Source organism: Carlito syrichta, unplaced genomic scaffold (genome assembly GCF_000164805.1).
Source record: "Carlito syrichta isolate Samal-C Ts95f unplaced genomic scaffold, Tarsius_syrichta-2.0.1 Scaffold316420, whole genome shotgun sequence".
NCBI lineage: Eukaryota > Metazoa > Chordata > Mammalia > Primates > Tarsiidae > Carlito > Carlito syrichta.
In genome coordinates this window covers 750,581-756,187 of record NW_007260516.1, presented here as the reverse complement: position 1 = coordinate 756,187, position 5,607 = coordinate 750,581, and positions in this window count along the sequence as shown.

Here is a 5,607-nt window from a genome sequence, read left to right as displayed (position 1 = left end):
AAAAAAAAAAAAAAAAAAGAAATTTTTTCTCTCTCAGACCTCACAGGGATAAATGAAAGAAAACTATTCATGGGAGTATTTATTTCAAAGCCAATTCTATACTTTCGTCTATGATGAATTCCTTTATTCGGGGGAAAAATTATAAATAAGTTGAGATTATTTTAGATAAAGACCCTTTTCCTCTCAAAAGTGTTACACAAGCAACATATGTGTGAGGTCTTTGAAGTTTTATGATGTTCTTACCATGAATAACAAAATAATCCCAAACACTGACACTGGCTTCTTCAAAGTTCCATGGGTTTATTTTCACAAGACACATGAAATATTTATGTTGCTTTACTTTCACCACCAAAATCAATAAGCCATCTGAAATAAATGGCCAAGGTCAGACATCAGGTTTCCAACTACAATGGAGGGTTACAAAACCTCCATAGAATGAGATAATTCTAAGGTCCAAATCTCATTCTCAGAAGATCTCTAAAAAACTTTATGAGAACAAAAGTTCTCTCTCTACCCTTCCACAAGCCAAGCAGATTCACCCTAATTGAACTGCAAGGTTTCTGAGTGTGGCTGAAAACAACATAAATGCTACATGTACAAAATTAAATGGCTGCAGTGGTTCAGAAGAAAGAAAGGAAGGGCCCAGCTGGGCATGGTGGCTTGCACCTGCAGCTCCAGCTACTTGGGAGGTTGAGGAGGGAGAACTACTTGAGCATTGCAGTTCGAGATCAGCCTGGCCAACATAGCGAGATCCTGTCTCAAAATTAAAAATTAAGCTGGGCTCGGTGGCTCAGCCTGTAATCCCACGCCTTTGGGAGGCTGAGGTGAGTAGACTGACTGAGCCCATGGGTTTGAGACCCGCCTGGGCAGCGAGGCCTCATCTCTACAAAAAATCAAAAAATCAGCCGGGCGTGGTAGCGCATGCCTGTAATTCCGGCTACTGGGAAGGCTGAGGCAGAAGGATCGCCGGAGCCCGGCAGGCGAGGCTACGGTGGCTAGGAGCGGCCACTGCACTCCAGTCTGGACGTCTGAGTGAGACTCCAACTCAAAAAAAAAAGAAAAAAAATTAAAAGAGGGTCCCATAATGAATGAACTGAACTCCGTGACAATGCAACACATCTTAGCAAGCCAAGTACCACCTAGCAACAACTAACACTCAAAGGGGGACTTAATGACAGACCATGAGTGGTCAGAGGTAATCCTACAGAAAAATATCAGTAAGCAAGGAAGGGTCAAATTATGACACAAGTGATTTTTCAAGCAGAAGGCAGGCAATCCTGTACAGACTGTTGGAAACATATGCCACTCACAGCAAGACATTCAAAACAGAAGCTGAGACACTGTTCTGAGGATCATTGTTTTTATTTTCTTTCTTACTTTTTTTTTTTTGAGTTGGAGTTTCACTCGTCACCCAGACTGCAGTGCAGTGGCCACTCCCAGCCACCACAGACTCGACGTGCTGGGCTCCAGTGATCCTTCCGCCTCAGCCTTCCAAGTAGCTGGAACTACAAGCGCGTGCTACCTCGCCCGGCTTATTTTTGATTTAATGTAGAGATGAGGTCTCGCCAAGTTGCCCAGGCGGGTCTCGAACACGCGGGCTCAGGCAATCCACTCACCTCAGCCTCCCAAAGGCGCGGGATTACAGGCTGAGCCTGGCTTTTATTTTCTTTCTTAAATGAAATGGATTAGAAGGAAAAAAACCTGAGAAAAGATTCTACCAAATGTAAATAGTTATTATCACCAATATAGGGATAGTTTCTATATCCTTATTACAACATTTCTTCATTGTTGCATATTTATGTGATACTTTCCAAATTTTCTAGAGTAAAAAATATACTATTTTATTTTTAATTAGAAGTTTTTTATGGACACTTCTAACACCTTACATACAAGCTGTTTGTCTAATAAAATGAATACGATTAGTCATCGAATTGCACATATAGTGACACAGAGACCCACTAATGTCCTTCCATATTGCCACAGCCCCTAGAGAAGGGCGTGGGAAGGGTTCAAAGACGCTTGCACATTCCTAAGCACATCACCGAGTCCCTTTGTCTTCTACACACTCCCAGTGAGTAGCTTCAGGAGATCCTTGACTTCCCAGTAGACTTTCCCAAAGATGTAAATCCCTATTCACTCCCTTTCTTTGAACTATATAGTATCAATGTCATCGGAAGTCTTGTGATTTGCATAACTTTTGCGATGCAAGATGTCTTAGGCCGTGTCAACTTTCTCCACTCTAAATGTCACTATCTAAATGTACAATACAGTTGTAACTTAAGTTCTATACAATGCTCTGCTGGTCACTGGCTAATGTATAGGTACTGATGATAACCCTGGATTCGAACTCAGAAATAAACTTTTCTACCAGTTCCCTGACCCTTCAATTTATTGGTATCGAGGGGAGCAGCCGAGCATTATTCGGACCCTAACAATAGGACAATCTAGAATAATATCTGTAGATACATATGTCTTCCCAATTAGACTCAGGACCCTCAGGAATGAGACCATCTATTTTATTGTTCCCTGGAACCCCGGTGTCTAGCACAGAGCCTAAAATATTAGCTTCATTCATTAAGAAATGTTTAGTAAATGGGCCAGGTGCAGTGGTAATCCTAGCACTTTGGGAGGCCAAGGCAGGAGGACTGTTTGAGCCCAGGAGTTCGAGACTAGCCTAGACAACATAGCAAGATCTTGTCGCTACAAAAATAAAAAATAAAAATTAGCTGGGTATGGCGGCATGCTCTTATGGTCCCAACTACTCAGAAGGCTAAGGCAAGAGGATCACCTGAGCCAAGGAGGTCAAGGCTATGGTAAACCATCATAGTGCTACTGCACTCCAACCTGGGAGACAGAGTGAGACCACCAACTCCAAAAAAAAAAAAAAAAGATGCATTAGCCCACATTATAGCTTAATGTCCCTTACTTTTAAAATCTTCCAGTGAGTCCTTTGTCCTCACTCACCTAGCTCACATTTTCTAGTATTGCCTACTGAATTGAGGCATGCTGATTTGCAGGAATCTTTCTCCAAAGGGAGCTATAAGAAACACCAACACTGTGATGTCCCCTCCTGTATTTCTCCTACAGATATGTTCAATCCACTCTAACACTTTGAGGGAATCTGCAGGAAAAGTTTATCTCAGATCTCAATGCTATTAAAGTAAGTACTTCTGACTGTCTGAGCCCAGGAGGTCAAGGCTGCTGTGAGTGACTGTGACCCTGCGCTCCAGCCTGGGTGACAGAGTGAGACCAAACTCAAAAAAAAAAAAGAAAAAAGAAGGACTTCTCAGAGCAAGTACACATTTTAATTTTATGAATACTAAGAATCTTGAGATCTTTTTCTCTCTACTTGAAGCTGACAGCCAAATCTACAGCCCCCCATTTTAGTAACTCTGAAGGGCCTTACAACCGTGTGAGCTAACATTTCCTCTTATTACTCTCTCCTCCCTCTGTATGACCATGCTTTATCTCCCCTCCAGATCATTTGTATTTTCAGAAGTCCTCTTAGGATGAGTCAGAGTATAAACAAACCTAGAAAACAAAAATTAGCCAGGCGAAGTGGCTGACACCTATAATCCCAGCGCTTTGGGAGGCAGAGGCTAGAGGACTGCCTGACTCCAGGGGTTCGAGACCAGTCCGGGCAACTTGGCGAGACTTCATCTCTACAATTGATCAAAAAATTAATTGGGCATGGTGGCACATGCCTGTAGTTCCAACTACTTGAAGGCTGAGGTGGAGGGATCACCTGAGTCCATCAGGTCGAGGCTGTGGTGGCCATGAGTATGCCACTGCACTCTAGCCTGGGCGACAGAGTGAGATTCTGACTCAAAAAACAAAACAAAAATTAAATATAAGCTCCCCACTCCAAATTCCAAACTCACTTCATCCATTTCCACCCATGTAGCTTGCCTGCAGGACAAGAAAGTAAAGTGCAGCACCACCCTCCTTCTGCTACCAACCAAGTCCCCTTCCTTTCTACCTCCAGTATACCAGCTGTAAAAATACATGACCACCTATGGGAATAGTACACTATGACTTAAGGCAGAATAGCACCATGGTTAAGAGTGCAGACTTTGGAGCCAGACTACCTAGGTTTTAATCCTGCTTGCTACCTTAACCCCCACTCAAGCTGCCGACTGCAGAGAAGTTAAATAATCTTTCTGTGCATCTTCATTTCCACAGTACTGACCTCACAGGACTGTTGGGAGGAGCAAATACATGGAGAAGTGACTAGACCTGTGCCCAACACACAGTAAATGTGCGCCAGAAACATAAGAGGGCACTTTTTGGTTTTTGTTGTTGTTGTTGTTTGCTTTCTACATAGAAGTCTCACTCTGTCACCCACGCTGGGTGGGTCAAGACTGCAGTAGCACACTCACGGCCACAGCAGTCTTGACTCACTGGGCTCAGGCGACCCTTCTGTCTCAATCTTCCAAGCAGCTGGAACTCACAGGCAGGTGCCACTCCACCCAGCTAATTTTGGGATTTGTTGTAGAGACGAGGTCTCACCAAGTTGCCCAGGCGTGTCTCGAACCCCTGGGCTCAGGCAATCTTCTCAACTCTATCTCCCGAAGTGCTGGGATTACAGAGGTGAACCACCACGTCTGACTGACACTTTTCTTTTCTTTCTTTGTTTTTTGTTTTGTTTTGTTTTTTGAGTCAGAGTCTCACTCTGTCGCCCAGGCTGGAGTACAATGGCACGCTATCGGCCACTGCAGCCTCGACCTACTGGGCTCAGGTGATCCTTCCATCTCAGCCTTCCAAGTAGCTGGAAGGCACATGCCACCATGACTGGCTAATTTTTTTTATTTATTGCAGAGATGAGGTCTTGCCATGTTGCTCAGGCTGGTCTCAAACCCCTGAGCTCAAGCAATCCTCTCGCCTCCACCTCCCAAAGTGCTGGGATTACAGGCTTGAGCCACCGTGACACTTCTATTTTCAATGAAGCCAGTTGCACAGAGTTTCACATCTGATTGACAATAATATTTGTCTCCATAAATTACTAAACTGACAAACTGATTTTTATGGTAACCTTACTTGTGTTTTGATCTTATTTATAAATGACTGTGGAGTCAAAGTTCTTTCAGTAGCAGTCATGTTTAACCATGGGCTTTCCAATTTGTTGAAGAGATGGAGAAAGCAGTGAAGTCAGACAACAAAAACAGTTCCTGGAAGTGTATTCACAATCGGTAACAGGATGATCCCTAAACTACAGTCAGGTGTACATGAATATACAAGTATACACTCAAGCATGCATGCACACACACACATACATCCCTATTAATGTCCCTCCACTGGCAACACAGACATCATGTAATATGTCTAGAGAGATGAAAAACTTCATGAACTGTTTCTCAGAACAATCTTTAAAATAAGGTGCTCTGTTTAGCTATCAAAGAACAACCTTGATTTGTAGGATACTAGAGGCCATGATTTGCATCTGAGTTTATAAAGCTGCTGCCTCAGGCAGGCACGGTGGCTCACACCTGTAATCCCAGCACTTCAGGAAGCCAAGGCGAGTGGATTGCCTGAGTCCAGGGGTTCAAGACCAGCCCCAGCAACTTGGCGAGACCCCGTCTCTACAATAAATCAAAAATTAGCAGGACG